The sequence below is a fragment of the Chinchilla lanigera genome, unplaced genomic scaffold, assembly GCF_000276665.1.
Source record: "Chinchilla lanigera isolate Chin_1 unplaced genomic scaffold, ChiLan1.0 scaffold00129, whole genome shotgun sequence".
NCBI classification, from domain to species: Eukaryota; Metazoa; Chordata; class Mammalia; order Rodentia; family Chinchillidae; genus Chinchilla; species Chinchilla lanigera.
This window is the reverse complement of record NW_004955530.1, coordinates 2,528,138-2,548,548: the sequence shown is the minus strand read 5'-3', so window position 1 is coordinate 2,548,548 and position 20,411 is coordinate 2,528,138. Positions and strand designations below refer to the sequence as shown.

The 20,411-nt window shown below is 37.8% G+C and overlaps 1 long non-coding RNA gene across 4 annotated transcripts in view; it reads right to left on the bottom strand.

Annotated features, from left to right (window-relative positions):
- The window catches only part of LOC102010517, a 107,287-nt gene extending 91,135 nt beyond the window's left edge, over window positions 1–16,152 (bottom strand). For 2 of the 4 annotated variants that reach the window (XR_001231996.1, XR_264710.2), the window contains exons 1-3: window positions 15,984–16,152; window positions 3,666–4,102; window positions 439–585 (exon numbers count right to left, since the gene is read on the bottom strand). This is a non-coding gene — a long non-coding RNA (uncharacterized LOC102010517). The remainder of the gene's footprint in view (window positions 1–438; window positions 586–3,665; window positions 4,103–15,983) is intronic. The other 2 variants (XR_001231997.1, XR_001231998.1) reach the window with 1 other exon arrangement.
- Between the last annotated feature and the right edge of the window lie 4,259 nt (window positions 16,153–20,411).

Below are 20,411 nucleotides of genomic sequence, written 5' to 3'. Positions count from 1 at the left end.
AATGTATTAAGAATCTCTAACATTGATAAGCTAATGAATGTGATGCTTTCATTGAATACTGCAGTGTTACTAAGGCTAACAACCTAATTCTCTGTCATTCCTGTCAATTCCTATTAGGTACAAGACAAGTACATGGTGTCTATCAGACTGGGGATTCATTTCTACTTAGCATATAAGAAGCTTCTATCATTCTACCTTAAAAATTATTGAATTTGCCTTGGGATATTTTATTAGACAGTGATGGACCTTCATTAACAAGAAGACAGACTCTCTAACTTGCTTCCAAAACTTTCTCAATCAACTTAATCATTTGAGAGACCAAGTTGTCAAATACATTTTACTTAGAATTAAAATCCTTGCATTTCTACTGTAATTTATTTCCAAGGCTTCGGGTGGTAGGAAGGAAAATGGGTTTATTTTGCAACTATAACGAATTACCTCAAAGTTAGCAATTTAAGATAATGCCCACTTATTAGCTCAGAGTTTTGCCAGTCAGAGCCCGGAGAAGTTCCACTAGATTTTATAGTCAAACTCTCACAAAGCCAAAACAAGGTAGCACACTAGAAGATTTCTTATCTGGAGGCTCTGAAAAAAAAAAAAAAATAGTAGCTTCCAAGTTCACTAAAGTGACAGACAAAATTCATGTCCTCAAGAATACCAGAGGGACTCCCTTTCCTAGTATTCTGGCTTTCCCAGGCATGGGTAAATTCCTGTCTGCATTTGTGGGCAGGGCCTGGGGCAGCTGAACCAGAGGTCACAGAGCTGTCAGAACAAAGTCAAAGTCTCTCCACTCCCCCCTGTTACACCATCAAAGGTGATATGCACAGCTTTAAAAGGCACTGAAAGAATTTCCCTATTCTGATTACTAGAGATGATAGAGCAGACAGAAAATAGCAAGGTCAGCATGTTGAAGAGAAACCCAGTGGTGTGTCGGGATGAGCTGAGGACAGACAAGGAAGTTGCAGAAGGTCTTGGCAGGATGTTTTCCCCTGTTTTTCCCCTCCTAAGAAATCCTGCAGAGCAGAGAGAGAAACAGGAGGTCTGAGAGCTTCTAGAAGTTTCTTATCTGTAGGTGAGTCATTGTAACACATTTCATCATTTGACAATTGTTCCCCAAACATGGCCCTATCCCAAAATGACTGTTGTTGTATACTGTCTGACTTGTAGAATACACCAGAATGGGGATGGTGGCATACAAGTGCTAAACTAAATTTGGTCTGAGTCTATCTCCTTTCTTTGAATCCCTATGAAAGAAGCTGCAATGTAAGTTAGCTCAGAAATAAACCCAAACCTAAATGAGGTGCATATTTTTTTTCTAATAGCCAGATTTCTGCCAATCACGAGCAACTGAGCTTTAGCCAGTTACAGATGCAAACTGCTGAAACCCTGTTCAAAAAAGGCAAAAGCCAGCGGTAACCCATGGAGGTATGTGTGTACTTTACTTCCCTATTCACTGCCCATGGTTTGAACAGAGCTCTCTTCTGATTCATGAATCATCCTTTGCTCAAATAAACTCTGCTAAGTCTAAATTGTCTAAGGTTTTTCTCTTAAAAGACCTCACTCCTCACTTACCAGAATTTTGTAGAAGAAGATTGTGTACTCAGTGGCAGACTTGCTTCCCGCTAGAGGGTGAAGGACAGTGAGGGGTTTGGGTTGCATTGATGGAGAAGGAAGGTATGAGGGCCTGGGAAGCTGAGGAGCAGGTTCTGGCTAAATACCAGAAAGACACAGAGGCCTGTGGCTTCCTTCTGATAGTTGGTGGTAAGTAGACACTGGGATCATCACGCTGTACTCTGTTAGTGTTTTAAAATGAGTGGTACACTACATCTGGGCATTTATGTTTAAAAAGCTCACTGGAGCAGGAAAAGATAAGGAAGCACACAAAGATTAATTCTGAACTTCTTGTTAAAACCAAACACTTTACTCCTAGAAAAGAAGGGAGTGGAACTCTTCCTCTCCTACACTCATTACCAAAGGTGGATGTACCCCTGGCAGGAAGAGGGGCCAGGGATGCATTTACCACACTTCCTTCTCCACTCAGTGCACCCACTGCAGCCTCTTGATCTCTCCTACCTCAGCAGACATTCATTGGGAACAGCTAGCTACAAGGATTTTGAGGTCAAATTGTTGAATCAAAAGAAACAAATTAGGAAAAACCTGTTGCAAAAATGTAGGGAGCAGTGTTTATTTCTCAGCATTTATAATGTTTTCATGTCATAAGCTATAAATGAAAAAATAAAAAACAGATAATAGGAGAATGGGGGCCGGGTATTTAGCTCAGCGGCACAGCACCTGCCTGACAAGAGTGAGGTTGGGAGTTCCATTCTGGATATAAAAAAAAAGAGAGAGAGAATGGGCCATGGAACCTCCTTGAAGACTAAATGTAGGCCACATGTTCAAGACTGTTTAATGCATCATACCCATCATTTAAATAGTGTGCATCTTTTCTAGGGTTTTTGTTCAGTATCCATTACGTTACACAGCCAATATATCCTCAGCTGGGGAAAAAAAAATGTATCGAGGGAATTCGTGTCGTCTTATATTCTTATTAACTGAATCAGGAAAGAACAAAGTAAGAAGAAAAAAGAAGAGAGAGATGGAGAAAGGGATGGGTGAAAAGAAGAAAGGAAGGACAAATTGGGGACATTTTTGGAGACAGGTAGGTCACATAGGGGAATTAGAAAGACAAACATTGATGGCTCTTCACCACTCACATTTGATAAGTCCATACACATTTTTTTATAGGCATCTGACAGTGAAAAGCTTTGGCCCACAACACAACCTTTGTGTAGTCAAACTCTAAGCAAAAAGTTTGCCTTGTATCAGTTGTTAAATTCTGAAGCAGACTTTGGAAAGAGCTCCCCACTCAGACAACTATGTAGAAATGTTAGATAGAAAACCCTTTTTAGAGCAGTGAAAGACAAGTAGTCCATCTAGGGCTTTCCTGAATGGTTTTCCTACAGTTAAATATGGCCTAAGAGAAATTACGATAAATCATTTATAGTAGCTCAAAGCCAGTGGGCCTCTAATATTGTTCAGACTGAATAACTGACCCCCTAGTATTTGTTTTTTTGTTTTGTTTTGTTTTGTTTTTAGAAATAAAAGGAGGAAAATATTAACGGACCGACAACATTTTACAAAATAGCATAGTATCAGTACAGACATTACAGAGTTACAAACAGAGTGGGAGGGAATTAACAATGCTTATTGTATTACATATTGATACCTTCAATGTAGTTTCTCATGAAAACACATATAGACATACAAAGCTAATCGACCAATGCCTCACTGACAGTTAATGTGAGGCTTTATTTAGAAGTAGGCTGCTCTTTGTCCCAGTTGAACACTAACTGCCAGGTAATCATTGTAACAAAATCAGTCTAGGCTGCTATCAGCTTCATGTGCAGCTGACAGGGTCCTTTGAGGGGAGAGATAGAGAGGTGCCTACGCTTGTTTCTGCTGTCAGCAAGTTCTAGAGAAGATAAGGTAAAGCCTTGATGTACTACCAATTTGAGGATATCTGCCCCAAATTTAGGTTGAGAAAGAGGATAATTAAGACAAATTACAGGAACGTAATTACTCAGAGCTGCTAAGAAAAGACTCAGAATATATTTAAGTAAATTATGGAAGTAATGAAATAGAGTAACATTCTCCCCAGAACTAACCTGAGGCTTTGTCTACATTTACAATGGCAAATCCATAGAATATCTGTTGCTATTCCACTTATCTTCTTACACCAACTGTATACACATCGGTGCTTTTCATGTAGCTCAGATGTTTTCTCTCTTTTGTGCCTCAGGTTCTCAGTTTTGAAGAATAATATCCTTTCTAGGTCATTGTAGCACCTTGTGTTGACGGGGAAGTTCCAGAAACAGATTCTTCAGTGAGTGAGTAGTTTCCAAGAATTCTAGAATGCAATGTTGCTGGAAGCCTGGCTCTGATGGTCCATTAAGAAAACGTGAAAAAGCTGTTTATCTTTATTCACGACTTTTCATTCTAGAATGTGGGCAATGTTCTTTGCAATGAAAACGAGACATTTAACATTTATGCTTCTCAACTGACACCCAGTGAAGAAAAGTGCATACCAACGAATGGAAAGGATCTGTTTAGAGACAAAAAAAGCATTAAAATGAGATCTGTTGAACTTTATTCTGACCTGTAGCTACATAAATGGAAGGTTTGCAAACATCCCTACCATAACCAACCTAGAAAGACTATTCAACTCAGTAGTTGACTTAGAACCTGGAAAAATGAACTACAAAGGCCTTAAGCTAAATGCTGCTTCAAATGTATTCTTCACTATGAAAAAGGAACTGCCTTGGCAGGAGTACTCATTTTTGAGCTGGAGATAGAAGCAAGGGATTCATGCAGTCCAGGCAAGTGTTCCACCATGAGCCAAATTCATGGCCCTACCAATGTTCTTTCTACTGACTTTAGAAAAGGCAGATTCTCCACCCTTTAGTACCTTTTACCTTAAATCTCACCCTCAATATTAAAACTTCATGTCTCATGACCCTTATAGAATTTAATTCAGAATAGAAACTTTTGCTATAGAAAAATAAATGAATAGAAAATAAAAATGACAAATTGACCTAAAGTTCTAGGTTACTAGTGGACAAACTATTGCCATGAAGAAGTACAAACACAGGAAAATATGAATGAGAAGCTTGATTGAACGTGATGATGTAAATACATGCCATTATGGTGGCAGCTTCCTTGGTCAGGGACCTTGCAGAAATTACCATACCTTTCCAAGCTCAAATGCATTAAGAAAATTTTTCTATACTTTATGGACTCTAGTAGGCCCCAAGACAAAATTATGGTACAAAGTTATCCTTTGCTCTGGATTGTGTACAATCTAAAGAAAACACAGAGACACCTAGTGCACATTTGTAGTAAGGATAGAGACCATCTCTCTCACAACTTTGCTTTGTTTATGTGAATGTGCTTCACAAACTGTTATAAAATATCTATGTATACCATTTGTTTATTTATTGAGCACCTACTACATGCAGATATAGTCATACAACAATCATGCTGTCAAATGTAATGAGCTATGATATCTACTTAAAGATAAATAAATTGGATTTCAGAGAAGTTAAATGTCTTGTCCTATATGACAGCTTCTAAGAAACTGCAGGAATAAGGTTTAGAGCTGGGTCCAATGAAAAGACTCATTAAAAGAAATAGGCAACTGAAATGGGTAAACATGTCTCAGAAGAAGTATTAATGGCCAATAAATACATGAAAAAATGTTCAATGCCTCTGACTATTACAGAAATGTAAGTTAAAACAACACTGAGATTCCATATTACTCCAAAAGAATGGCCATCATCAAGGAATCATATAGTAATGAAGGCTGGAGAGGCTGAAGATAAAATGAACCCTTCCACACTGCAGATGTAAACTAGTACAACCACTGTGCAGATCAGTGCAAAGATTCATCAAAAACTTAAATAGAAATTCCACTTCACTCAGCTATTCCCCTTCCAGATATTCTCCCAAAAGAGGTAAAGATAATATTCTACAGTGACATATGGCCCATATTTATAGCAACACAATTCATAGCACCTAATCTTAGAAACAGCCTATCTGCCCATCAACAAATGAATGGATAAAGAAAATGCAGTATTTATACACTATGGAATACTATTCTCCCATAATGAATGAACTTGGGTCATTTACAGGAAAATGTACATACTTTCAGACCATAATGTTAGGGGAAATAAATCAGACACATGACTTTAAAGACCTCATGGTTTGTTTTATATGAAAAAACCAAAATATAAATAAAGAGCAAAATAAAAGATAGATCATTGGAGACAGAGAGATAGATCTTTTTCAAAAAGTAAGAGGACCACAAGATGAAGGGAGAGGGGAGAGAAGGTGATAAAAAAAATTAAGATGCTTTGTGTCCATGTAGCAACTCCCTATGAAGAATGGAATCATTATGCAAACATGGACTAATAAAAATAAAAACTGAGGGGCCAGGGATGTAGCTCAGCAGTGTAGTGCTGGCCTGGCAAAAGTGAGATCCTGAATTCAATACCCAGTGCCCCCTAAAAATGAAAAAAAATAAATAAATAAATGAGCAATAGAAAAATGTCCTGTCACTTGCCAATGTTCTACAGTGCCTCTTGCATGCTTCTAGTAGTAAGAATGAAGTGGTGTTCAGAGGGAATACACCGTCTCAAGTCCTTGATCGGCAACTCATAGTGGAGATTCCTCCAGCAGTCACTTCCAACCGTGGTCTGTGTAGAATCTAATTTGGCAGGAGAGCCTGGTAAGAGGCTGCTGAAATTACACTGGTAAGAATTACTCCCTCCTCCTACAGAGTAGACCTAGCTTTCTGACCAGTTCAAACAGTGTAGCACAGGAAAAATACAAACTGCAGGTACATAGCTGCAGAATTTCTTCTGACCACATCCTCTTCCCTCACTCTCCGGTTAAACATCAATATTAGTATTTGTCATTTTTCTTTTTATGCGATGTTTCATTCATGAGATTTAGGAACATGGTTATTCGCTAATCCAGAAACTAGTTTCCTTTGTTTTAACAACAAAAGCCATCAGCAATTCAGATAAGAAGAGAAAGGGGCAAAACTTAATAGCAGGAAAAATGTTTGCCAAAGCTGGAACTAGGAAGCAGAGGTAATAGCAACTTAGGAACTGAGAATAATGTGCAAATCAAGAAAGAGTGGGTAAAAACACAAGAATTCTTGCTTCCAATGTAGGGAAGAGGGGGACCTCCAGAGTTGGACATGGAGTAGAAGTGTTGTCTCAAAAGCAAAGAAAATAAATTGGTTTTGCTTGAGAATAAATCTCTGCTATAAGGAAATAGTGGAAGATGCTAGGGAGAATGAATTTCTATTTACTTGCTCATTTGCCACATGCATCTGAGCATCTTCCATGTCCTAGAACGTGTGGTGGTTATAAAACTGAAAGAATTAATTTAGTGGAGACAAAAATAGAAAGGTTGAAGGGTAGATGGTAGATATAGTTGGAAGATATTCTCATATGAGGAAAACATGTAAATTAATCATTGAAAAGAGAAAGCCAAAAGAACGGTCTAGAAATGATAAGCAGGAATTTGAGTCCCAAAAGACCACATTAGAACAACTGGGATGGATAGGTGGAGTGGGATAGGACCACAGTTGAGGCAGCCTTGAGAGGTGGAATTCTTAGTAATTATATCTAAAGACTTATATCAACCATCACTTATCATCTCTTATATACTGGGAAGACTAGCACTTCAATACATACTTCTTCCAATCACGTTATGATGTAATATTATTTTTACAGAGGAGGGGATTGAATTCAAGAACAAGCAACTCTCCAAAAGTCACAAACAAATGGCAGACACAGCTGAGGTTCAAGCCTTGTGAATCTTAAGCCTGATATATCAACTTCATCAGATTGCAAAATGCCTAGTAGATTACTAAGGAATGCTCCTGGGCCATAGAGGCGTGGCCTTGGTACTTTTTATGATCCCAGGAAGATTCCGCTCAGTCTCCCTGTGCTCGGTTTCCCTGCTTTGCTCTGGCGCCTCCTCGCATGATGTCTCTACCATGGAGCCCCCAGCACAGACAGAAACTATGAGTAAATTAAAGCTCTCCCTGTCAAAACTGTAGGTGTTGGGCCTTATGGTTAGGGAATGGGATAGTTAACTAACACATATAAAGGTATATTTCTATGATACTTGTAAGTGTAGAAAAGTTGTGTGATTCCTCTTCTTACTCATCACATGGGCCACAGCTAACACTGCTATGACACAAGACAGGGTAACAAGAGAAAAGAACACAAGGTTAATGTAGTCAAAGTTTTACTGACAGGAGACATCAGAAATGAAGACCTAAAGATTCAGGAAAAACTGCCTGTTTTTATGCCGACATTTGATGAACAAATAACCAGGTAGAAATGTGATTAGACACAAAGGTGTGGTCTAACAGTAACAGACTGAGGAGGAACCCAGAATGTCTGCCTGTTCAAATTCTCCTTGGCCCCTCGGAGTAGCATTTCTGTCACTTGGAATGAGGGTCTTAAAATAGGGAAAAGTGGACTTTGTTGGCTTCATGGCTTACTCAGGAGAGAGGGGCTCTTTTTTCTCTGACCCACCTTGGGGAAGAGAAATTTGGGTTTCTATAAATTGCTTTACTGGAGAAAGCTGAGGAAGACACAGAAAGGAAGGAGAAAGAAGGCCAAAGAGACCTTGTTTGTGAGCCTGCTTCTGAGCCCTTCCAACCTCCTGTGGTTCACAGTATCAGCTCGCCAACTGTCATACTCTTGGGCAGCATGTTTTGAGCCCCAACATCATGCTACTACTATCTCTTGAAACATCCTGACATTTGTCTTGCAAAGAGAAGAAAATTACTTGAGCATTTTTGACCCCTCTACAATTTCTAAGATGTTCTTGGACCTCTCCTTTTCTGAGCAGGATTTAGCACAGGTCATCCTTTCTTCCTCCTTGGGAGACTTCATTTGTCTCCATAACGAAATGCTGTCTGGATCTCTCATGCACTTTGCCTTCTCTATTCTCTTTGGAGGAGTCTCTTCCCCTCCAGTGTCAGGGTGACCCAATACTTCTCTGCTCACTTTTGTCTCCACCAACACTCATTCCCATTGGTGATTTTGTCCAACCTCACTGACTTTAGTGTTTAAAAGTAAATGTTGTTTATTTAAGGTTTACAGCATAGTATTATAGAATACATACACAATAGTAACTTGCTTACTGTAGTAAAAGGTTAATATATCTATAATCTCATATACTTCCTCTTTTTTTATTTTAAAGAGAAAAAAATGAAACTGAATTTCAAAGCAAAATAATATGAGAGCAACAATAATTAATACATTGGGTACTGTTGTCTTCAAAATAGTTACCAGAGTACAAGATATAGGCATGAAATATTGTCCAAACAATATTAGCACAAACCTTTCTTTTCAGTGAACTAAGAGAAACTAGCAGTATAACTATCTTAACCATTATATGTATATATAGATATACATATATTTTCCTTTTCCTTTCCTTCTTTTCCCCTTTCTGCCATCACAGTAAGAAGCTGAGCAAGTAAATAAGCTCCAAAATGTACAATAGATATTGTGAATTGGGAAGAAATTGTTCAAAAGCAAAGGAAAATAATAGTTCCTTTTTATGACAAGAAAAGCTAAATTCTACTTTGCTAAGAAAATCTCTAATACATTACAATTCTATCAACTAGAATCCTCAGGTAGTGTATTAAATCTCTAAACTTGTATCCTTTGGCTTATACCTCCCCATTTCTCTGACCCCACCCCCAGCCCATGGTAAACACATTTTATTCTGGCTTGTTTTACTGATATCTTCTGTATGTTGAGGAGTCACAAACTAGAAACTGGTGTTTGTAGTCCATATCCAGTTGATTTCTTCATTTCTCCCCCTGGCTGTCTGAAACTGAACTCCTGGAACCTTCCCCCACCTCACTGGTCCACCAGCAGTGTTTTATGGTTTCGTTCATAGCAACTCCATTGGTGTGACACCAGTTTTGACTCCCTGTTTGGTTTCATCCCCATCACTGAGAACTTTGGATCCATTCAAGACATCCAGAATCTGTGATTTTCCCACCACCAGCCTGGCTACTTCCCAAGACTGAGTCATTATTACTCCGGCTGGGCTACCCATGGGCCCCCTCCCTTCCTCATAAGCCACCTCTACCATGGCTGTGAAGGGTCTGTTCTCAGGACAGCAGCCAGAAGATTCCCTCAGACAGAAGTTACTCAGGTTGAAGCTTTTCATAGTCTTTCCTCCTGTGCTTTACTGTGCAGTTCAGCAATCTCACCGGCTTGTGCATTTGTCTCCTTGTTTGTTCCAGTGATTCCTCCTGTCTGCACAGTCCTTCCTCGGACATCTCCTGGGTGATTCCTCTCAGCGTTTTCCATTCTCAGCTTGGAACTCACCTTTCTGTAACCTGCCAACCCCCACCCCATCACCCTGATCTGATTTTCGTTTCTTTTGTTTTCCACAACACGTACAAACTTACACCTAACCCATTGATGTTTGTTGCCTATTCCCCCACTAGAAAGCTTTTCCCCCACTAGGAAGCTTTTAGCAGACATTTTTGTTCATTGTGTTCTTTCTTAACAGTTCATAAATGGCTAGAAATTGCCTGGCACTTATAAGGTGTTCAGTAAATGAGTCTACATGCATTTGAAGGTTGAAAATGAAAAAGCTGATGCTGCGTACACTTGCTGCTCCCTTTACTTTGTTTCCCTCTCTTCACGGGTACTTTTTCCAAGTGTCCAGGCAAAGTCCTTTACATCTTCTAAGATGTTACCACATCCTGCCTAGATACTTTTTAGAGTTTTTTTTTTTTTATTTTTTATTTTTATTTTTTGGTACCGGGAATCAAACTCATGACCTCAGGCTTACCAGGCAAGTACGTATGCCACTGAGCTATATTCCAGGCCCATGGACACTTTCTAAAAATTGGGTTGGGCACCTAGAGAAGTAAGGCAGCATGATATCAGGACATAGCACTTCCGGTACCTGAAGTCACATTAAGGGATGTTTCTGGCACATTGTAAATGATCAGCGAATATTTCATGCATGAAATAGGTGATCATACTTCAGTTACTAAATAGAATGGGAGAATAGAAGGCAAGGTGTTGACATGGAGATACATGGAGGAGGAAGGAGTGAAAATAACTAAGACAAAGTAGCCCTTGAGGTAATGAGGTGGCTCTGACTCTTAAGGAGGGCGATTTCTTACATGCATATTCAGAGACAGAAGGGCGGGTTTGGAGAAGCATTTGTCAGTTACTGTAGATTCATGATGCTTTCACTTGAATGTGTGATGAGAAACATACACATCCTGTATAGTAAGTACTGCAAGAGCATGATCAGAAATATTAAAATTAACCAAGCCTTAACTGTTGCCAAGAGAATAAAACTCACTTTAAATGAGATCACATGGTACAGTGCCACACATGGAACCTGAGTGGGAAGATGCATACACACAACACAATGACCACACTGCACAAATACAGTGATTAAAACTAGCTATCCAGCTATAACAGGTAAGAAAGTATAAGAAATTCAGTATAATTAGCCTTCCTTTTACAAATCTGTATTGTGTTTTTATGGGAAAACTTAGAAAATTAAGACTATTTACTTCAAAATTTATCTGTACTGATCAGTTTCCCCTCTAGTGAAGAGCCCTGGCTGCTAGTTACAGAAAATCTGTCTTTAAAGGTGAATTACATCATATCCCTAGAACTCTGAATGCAGTTTGCTTTGGGGTAGATCAAACTTTTGTTCCAGTGCACTAATTTGCTATTTTACAAAAGTCCAGGGAAGAGGGGCATAGCTCAGTGGTAGAATAAGATCCCCAGCACAAAAAAAGTCTGAATATTCATTTGCAAAAGTGTGGGGGGTGGGTGGGTGTGTAAATGTGTGTGTTTTCATGAGAGCACACACATGGTACATAATTAGAAAACTTAGTTTCATGAAATCAGGTCACATTGATATAATGCCACTCTTTTATTCACCTGTAGATCCATTTCTTCTGTGTAGTTCTTAACTAAGCACACATTGAAAAACAAATAATCTTCTTTGTAGTGTCATTTCTGTCATAGCAGAAAACTAATTTGTTACACCTTGATACATCACTATTTTCAAAAATCTTCTATGTTTACTAGGGTTTTATTTTTGTACAAAATTTAAGAAGAGAAAACAATAACCAATAGAATATTTGTCACTTTTACAGCCTTACTTCCAACCTTTCCAGGAGAAGTCACTATTCCTAGATGGGTCCTTCAATGAAGTATTTATTTTTATACCTCTATTATTTGTCAGCTGTTATTATGGAAATAACTTGGATATTGCATACTGAAATCCTAGTTTCTCCATAGTGTTAAAAAGGAAGTGATAAAAGGCCAAAAGAAGAAAGACATTTGAAAAGAACCAATAATAATCTGAAAACATAGTAAGAGAAAAAATTAAACTATAAAGGCAAATGGATTTATATTTGAAAAATGACACACTAAAATTAGTATCTACAAAACTCTTGTTTGATAAACAATGTTTCTTCAACTTTTCTTGACATCCATAAGACAAATTTTCCTTACACATTTTCGTGTGTATTATTTTCTAAATGTATGATAAAAGCTGTCAGTTACCTCCCTGCACAGTAACAGGAAAGTACAGTCCTTTGTTTCATGTGGCACTGCATTTGCACATTGTAGAACCATGAAATATTTACAAAGGGAAGGTTAAATCAATACAGCTCTAAAATTTGTACTTCAGTCTTCAGGGATTTACATCATCTTGATTTAATGAAGTACAAGGAGTGAGAATGTTGACACACAAAAAATATTTCATTTTCCTCTTTATTGTATATACAGAAAGCATTGAAGAAGGATTTGTTAATACCTAAGCAGCAACTAATTATTACCTCAACTATCATTTGAGTATTCTCATGGTGAAAAGTAGATGCTAATTATTAAAAAATATGGCATCAATGAAAAGATGAGACTATAGAGTATTAGAGATGCCACCCACCAATTAAAAGTAAATTCTATTTATTTATAAGGCCTGGTTTTTGCAAACTCCTGGTATAAAAGAGTCCAAGGAAAGTAAGATTTTGGCACCCCTTGTCTCTGGCTCTGATAATTTTCTTCTTTGAAACCTAAAGTAATTCAGTTTATCTCCCCAAACCTCAATTACCACACTGTATAAGATAAATAAATCTGTTTCCTTGCTTACCTCAGAGGACTATTATAAAGACCCAAAGATATTATAAATTTAGTTTGTAGAGTATTAATAATTATTACAAGATGTAAAAATCAGTTTCACCTCCATAATATGAATTGCTTATGTTTTTATTAAAACAACCCAAGAGTAATTAGTAACTATTTATGGAGTACAGATCCCTTAACACGTACCTATGAGAGACGGGGACCAGAGTTCTCTTGAGTGTGCAGCAGTGGAATGGCAAGTAAAGTTTGCATTTGAAAAAGAAGACAAAAGATTGTACTGTGAGAAATAAAACAATCATTTAATATCCATATTAAATTGAAACAATCTCATATTTTATCAGACTTCCTGGCAGTCTCCTAATGGAGTAATGATGTTATTTTGTGCCTTGGTCAAGGTCTCCATCAAACAGAACATTAGATAACTTCAAAGCTAATGTGTACCAGCAAGCAGAAGGTAGACACAGGGAGAAAAGCAGGGATGGAGGGGAGATAATATGAAAATGTGCTCTCAGGAAGCTGCCAAGCATGCAATATGATTGCTTCATTTCCTGAGCTGCTCCTCTGAGAAAGTACAGAAGCTACATCTCAGGACCATTCTTTTAGGGCAGAGAAGAAAAGGAAAAGAGAAATGATTTGCTCTTAGCTCATACCAATCAAAATTTTGCTACAAATCGTTTAAACTCTTGCTAGCTTGAATCTTTGTGTGCCTTGGCTTTGGGTGAACAGAAAGGCCCTGCATGGAGTTAGAGACCACAACAGGGATCCATAGAGAAGTGAAGCTCCGAGGTGCAGAAATGAAGTGTGACAAACAGCTGGCTTGCCGCAGATACAGAGATCACTATATCCCAGGCTTTTAGAGTTTATACTAAAAAGGACCTATCAATACCCCATATCATGCGAGACTGCTGACACTTTCATCTCACCAATATGTCCCCAAATGACTATGGAGCTAAAAAATTTCCACCTACTGCAATATTTCTTTTACTAAGTCATCTGTCATCCAAGTGAAGCACACTTTAGGGTGAGGCATCACAAAAGGAAATAAATCCGTGTCTTGGAGGTGGTGGCAGATAAGGGGATTCTGTGATAGCTGTTTCTGTGCTGTGACTCCCCAGTACAAAAATCTTATGATCTTGATGTTTTCCTCTTGTGCATGATACTAACTACTTAGCATTCTCTTTGTGTGTGTGTGTGTGTGTGTGTTGACACAGAGTCTCACTATGTAGTTCAGGTTAGCTTTGAACTCATTGTGTAGTCCAGGATGACCTCAGACTCACAGCGATCCTCCTTCCTCAACTTGCCAAGTCTGGGATTATAGATATTTGCCACCACACTTGGCTCCTTGGAACTAAGGAGTTAGACTAAGACTAAGACTTAGACATACTGAGTGCCTATTAAATTGCTTTGGTTGTTATTTCATAAAAATCAAAAGGGAGGAATCTGAAATTATCATGTCAATAAGCAAGTTGTGTACTTTTGCTATCCAAGCTTGGACTGTGGTTCAGCCTCAGTAGAAATAAATGTCCTTCTCTTCCTGAATACTTGTCAATTTTTGCAATGCTCATCTTTCCTTTGTGTCTCCCCTCTAGACTATTTTAGTAGTTGATTCTGGGGAGAAATGGTGGCTAGACTGCATGATTTTTGTAGACAACTAAGACTAAAATTGATATGCAATGAAAAATTCAAAGGAAGAGCCAAAATAATGCAGCACACAAGTTGGAGGACTCACATTTTACAACTTTAAAACTTATTACTAAGTTATGTTAATATTAGTAACACTAATGAAGACATAGATATGAATCAATGGAAAACAATAGAAATTCCAGGAAAAGACCCACAAAAATATGCTATTAGTTTCCATTACTATAACAAAGTAACTGAAGCAATCAACTTATGAAGAAAAAGGTTTGCTTTGGTTCCCTATTCATGATATTTCACTCTATGACTGGTAGCCCCATGCTTTGGGGTCCTGGTGGGAACATGTGGTGGAGGAAGCTACTCACCTTAAGGCAGGTAGGGAACAGAGAGACAAGGAAGAGACTGAAGTCTCCCTGTACCCTCAGATGTCATGTCTCAGTGACCTAATTTCTTCTTCTAGGTCCCACAGCAAGGAGCTCCCACTCCTTCCCAGCACCACACTAAGACAAGTATTTAACACATGGCCCCTCAGCATGTCCCTGTTCCACACTATAGCACACATTCTGTTTTTAACCAAAATTAATTTCATGGGGAATGAAGCTTTTACCACAAATGGCACATTCACATATAATAAAATGGATTTCAGCATAACCCTCACAACTTTTACAAAAATTAAGCCATTATTGATGGTAGATCAAAATGTAAAATGTTAAACTACAAACACTTTTAGAGGAAAACATAGGAGAAAAATTGTTTTTGTCTAAGATTAAGCAAATAGTTCCTAGATAACACCAAAAGCATGATTAATAATTTAAAATTGGTAAATTAGTCTTTATCAAAATTAAAAACATTCATTCTGCAAAGATACTATTTAAGGGCTGTAAAGACAGGCAAAAACTATGAGAATCAATTGCAAATCACTTGGATCCTGGGATTTAAAATTCAACAGTGTCGGGGCTGGGGATTTAGCTCATCGGCAAAGCACCTGCCTGGCAAGCGCAAGGTCGTGAGTTCGGTTCCTGGTACCGGAGAAAAATCAAAAAAAAAAAAATTCAACAATGTGAAAAGAGTCCATTAACAAATGGTTGAAAGACGTGAGAGACACTTCACCTATGAAGATATGCAGACACAAGATATAAGCACATGTAAGGATTTTTTAACTTCATTAGTGATGGGAAAATGCAAATTAAGATAATGATGTAACATGACTAATCCCCAATCAGAAGGACCCATATAAAACTCATTACCAATACCAAGGGCCGGCGAGAAAATAGAACAAAGGGAACTCACCCTCAGTGAACAGTGACAATGTGAACAAGGAATACCTGTCTTTCAGAGTTAGACATGTACTTGCCAGAAGACCCGGTCATCCCACCTTAGGTATTTACCTTGGAGACTTTCAGCTCCTATTCTCACAAAAGTCCGTGTGTGAATGTTTGTAGCAGCACTATGCATAAGTACCCCAATCTAGGAACCCAAATGCTCTTCATTGCACACTGAATGGATGAACACACCAGAGTGCAGCGCACTACTCAGCAAGTAAAAGGAACGAGGTACTGAGAGACACACCTCGGATACAAACAGAGTCACTCTGCTGAGTAAAGAAAAAGCACTTACAAAAGGTTACACAGTTTGAGTTCATTATAAGACGGGAAGACAGCGCCGTGTTGGAAAATGGAATAGAGGTTGCCGCGTGCAGATACGGAAGGGTGAGACGTTAGTGGCAGTAGGAGAGGGTGAGGAGTGATGGAGCCGTCTGCATCCTGATGTGGCGACCGTTATTCAAATTTACAGTCTAAAACGTCTACAACAGTCCACCAAGAAGTCAGATTTACTCAAAGCAAATTTGAAAAATCAAAAATTTAAAACTACATGTAGCAAATTATGGGAGTAAAATAATTTCACTTTGCCAAGAAAGATGCCCCTGCCACAGTCCCGCCATGGCTTTGTCTGTGCTCTCTCAGGTACTGTAAGGTGATTTTAATAAATAGTGTTGCACTGTATTTGCACTGTATTCCTTTTCAAATTCTCCAAATTTTTATTAATAATATTTTCTGGATGGAGAAACTTTAGATTTTAATAATATAAGTCATATTTCAGGTTCTTCTGTATTTCAAATTATTTCTTTCCAAACATTTCCAATTATTTCAAATGTTATTAAACATTAAATAATATTTGAAAAGCATACTGAAAAAATAAGACAATCTTTTCAAAAACTAATTACTACATTTTCCCTTTTCAAAAAATTAAAAAAGGTTGTGCAAGATTCTCCACATCCCAGGGCATTTGGTTAAATTTAGTCAAAGTCAGAGTGCTGTTGTCTAAGGGCCACTTAAAACACTGCTCCAAGTAGTAATTAATCATGGTATCTCTTAAGAAGAAATCACTTCTCATCTACTTACAATTGTGCTTACTCATACTCGACATAATATCTGCACTAAGGACATGATGCATGACATGTATTTAGATAGTAATGATTTTTGAATACAACAAAGATAGCATTTTTCGTATGTATGGACTGGAAGTGAGAGATTTTAAATTTCATTAATAATTTCTTGAGGCAGCAGCTTCTCCAGGGTTAAGTCCAGAGAAATGTGTACATCTGTTATTGATATATTATCTTCATGCTCCAACCATCTGCACAAATGAAAATTCAGGGTCAGGAGGTATTAAAATAAGTGGCCTGTCAGAAAGCAAAGGAAATTAAGACATGATTTCTAAAATTCAGTAGCTAGTTTAGTAGTAACTTCCATTGTACTATGGCTTGTTTTGGTTTTCTAACTACTTACTATTGTGGGGGCAGAGACAGTTTCTGAAAGATGCTGACATATGCAGGAAAACACTGGATTTGTGAGCTCTGGTTCTGGATTATGGCTGCTGGCATACTGAGTTCAGTAAACCACATGGCAACCGACTTAGCAGCTTGCCATTTGCCATTGTCCTAGATATGTGACAAAGAGCACCAGAGTGCCCCAGCATATCTGTCAAGATTCTTACACCTGTCAGCATTGGTCTCACCTCTCATAGGCAAAGAGAGACCCGCGTTTATATATAAAGGCTTTAGCTTCATGTTAGGGGTACCTCCTTGTATTATCAGAATCTGAGAACAGTTTGGTTTCATTTTTTAGCCACTGGGTTCAGCTTTGCTCTTGGAATGCACTCTTCTTCCTTCTGGGCTGTATCTTTGGGGGAGCAGACTCCTAGCATTATTCTCCAACTGTGCTGGTTTGTGTTGTGATATAATTTTAGATTTTACAGACATGATTTTAGATGCAGCCTTAGTTGACCTACACACCTTATCATCATCTCTGGCAAAAATTTTAAGGTTCTAAGATTGACTTTGTTCTGCAGTGCCTTCAGCCTCTGTGTAAAATGAGATACAGGGGGTAAAGGGGAAATTTTGGAACCCAGCTCTGCGCTGGAGGGAAGGAAGAGGTCAACTGCAAAGGGTCACTTAGATGCAGAGCTAATGAGAATATGTGACTGATGGAAGCACTGTTAAGAATTCCGTCTCATTCTAAATTAGAATGGTCTCTTCTCTTCACAGTGTGATACACTGAACTCTGCCCTCCCTTGCGTCTTTCTGAAATTATTCTGCCAATCGATTAGGCTAATTTCTAATCCTGTCATAGCTATGTCTTCTACATCTTGTGGCACAAAAGAGCCTAACTACTTGAAAAGTATGCAGTTTACACCCTGAAAATGGTGTACAAACTCTCTTAACACCGCATCCCTTTCTTCTAAGTGTTAGTGTTAAAATGGAGGAGGAATATATAGCAGAACTAAGATGCAAGATAGAGCGGCATGAGCAGACGTTCCTCAGGAAGGCTGTGAAAGCTGATGTGGGTGGTTACACAAGAAGCCAACAAGGAGTATCTGGGAAAGCTGGAACGATGCAAGTCAAAACTCCTCCTGCTCAGCACCGCCGACACTGTGGGACAGGCAATTCTTTGTTGTGAGACTGCCTTCTATATTTAGCAGCACCTCTAGCTCTAACCATTTTGCCAGTAAAACTTCCCCAGTTGGGACAACCAAAACTGTCTGCAGACACTGACAAACACCATCTGGGGGCAAGCCACCCTCAGTGGAGAGCCGCCTATTTGAAGCCTTTTCTAGCCTAACACATTCTGCAGCAGGAGGAAGGCAATCAACACACGTATGCTACATTGTTATAAGTGACAGATGGCTGAAAGGAAAGAAGAAAAAGCAAAAGAGGGGAGAAAGAGAGGAAACAAGAAATGAAAGGAGTCTTCAAGCCTTGCTGATATTCATTGACAGATAATGTCAACTTTAAATAAACTTGGAGACTAGATAATATTCAATACTCAGTACACACCGGTACCAAACAGAAGAAAACTTGCTCCTTAATGCAAAATCATATTTAGAAACTCTCATATTTTAGAAAGGATTTAAATAAAACATCAATCACAAGAGTGAAAAATAACTGTTCCCTTAGAAGTGAAATGGTTATAGATCTGATCTCTTTATCATGGGTTTGTTTAAAATAATTAACAACAATGTTATTGAAAGACATATGCTCATCTTACTGAGACAAAATTACAATGGAATTGGTAAGTAATGACCCTTTAATCATAAGAATAAAGCTCAAGTGGATCCTTGAATGAACCCCAAGGCAGAACTTCTCTGCATTAGTCATATCATTATTGATATGCTGCCATACTGATATTAATGCTCCTGCAGGATGCTACATCGATAGGGTATTAACAAAGTCTTCACTTTCTGTTCTTATGAGATATTTTTGGAAAGTGCATTTAAAAGGAATAGCTCTGTACTAACAATATGAAATAAATCTATTTCAAATGCATTCACATGCTCAGTACATATTTATTGAGCACCAACCAAGGAACTTTGAAAAACATTAAGCTTTTCTCTTGAAATACACACATAATAATAAAAATTCAAATCTGTCAATTGTTTCAGCCCTGTCTAATTAGTAAGTTATAATTCCATTTATGTGTTTCAACCATCAATAGGGCAGGAATTTGGGATATTAATAAAACATATTATTATTCTAAAAAATGCTAAAAAGTCTCTCCTACCCCAATAGATCCCAACATTTGCTAAAATAAACCTAAGGACACTGATATTTTATTTCACAGCTCAAATCACTTTCACCCAAAATCAGCCCCTTCTCTTGAGGCTCAAAACCACTCCTTTATTATTGCTTGTAATTTTATGATTACAAGCTTTATTATTACTGTGCTCATTGTAAAATGAGCAAATGAGAAGTTCAAAAAGACTACGTGACATAAGTAAGAAAACTGCAAGTAAATTTTTATTTGGAAAGAAAAACAAGAATTTTTATTCCAAACAATATTTTCATTACACTATGGCAGTGCCACATGCATTTCTTTTGTAATAGTAGAAAATTCTTCTTGTGTTCCTCTTTAAAGAGATAGACACTTAGAACAATGATTCTCTCCTGGGATTGGGAGAAACCATCACCTGAGTCAGTTATTTCAGGTAGTGGAGGAGGAGAAATTATGGAATTAGAAATCCCACTTTCCTCCAGTTGCTTTTATAGTAATGCCAAGCACATAACCAAATTTCCAAAGATCTATTTTCTTAATATTAATTTAATGTCTGCCTGATCTTAAGAGTATATATCAGATTAAGTTTTGAAAAACTTTTTGTGTTACATTTTTATTTATTGGTACATTTTACATTTTAAATATGCATAGTGATGACATTCATCATAATGATGACAACTATTGTATATATATATGTAAGATATATCATGTACTTGTACATGATGTATCTTATATATTAGCTATTCTTGGCCCAGATTATTTGGTAGACCAAGGTTTTAGTACATTTTCTTTCAATGTGAGAGATGATACAGCAAGAAGGGATGAAATTTTAAGCCCAGTAAACATTCCATTCAGTCGAAAGAAAGGACAAAAACAGGAAAAAGAAGTCATTATATAGAATATAATTATAATTTTTTGTGTTTATATGATGCTTTGGAGTATTACCAAGATTGTTTCATGTATGTAATCTTATGTAAGAAAAACCTGGTAGTAA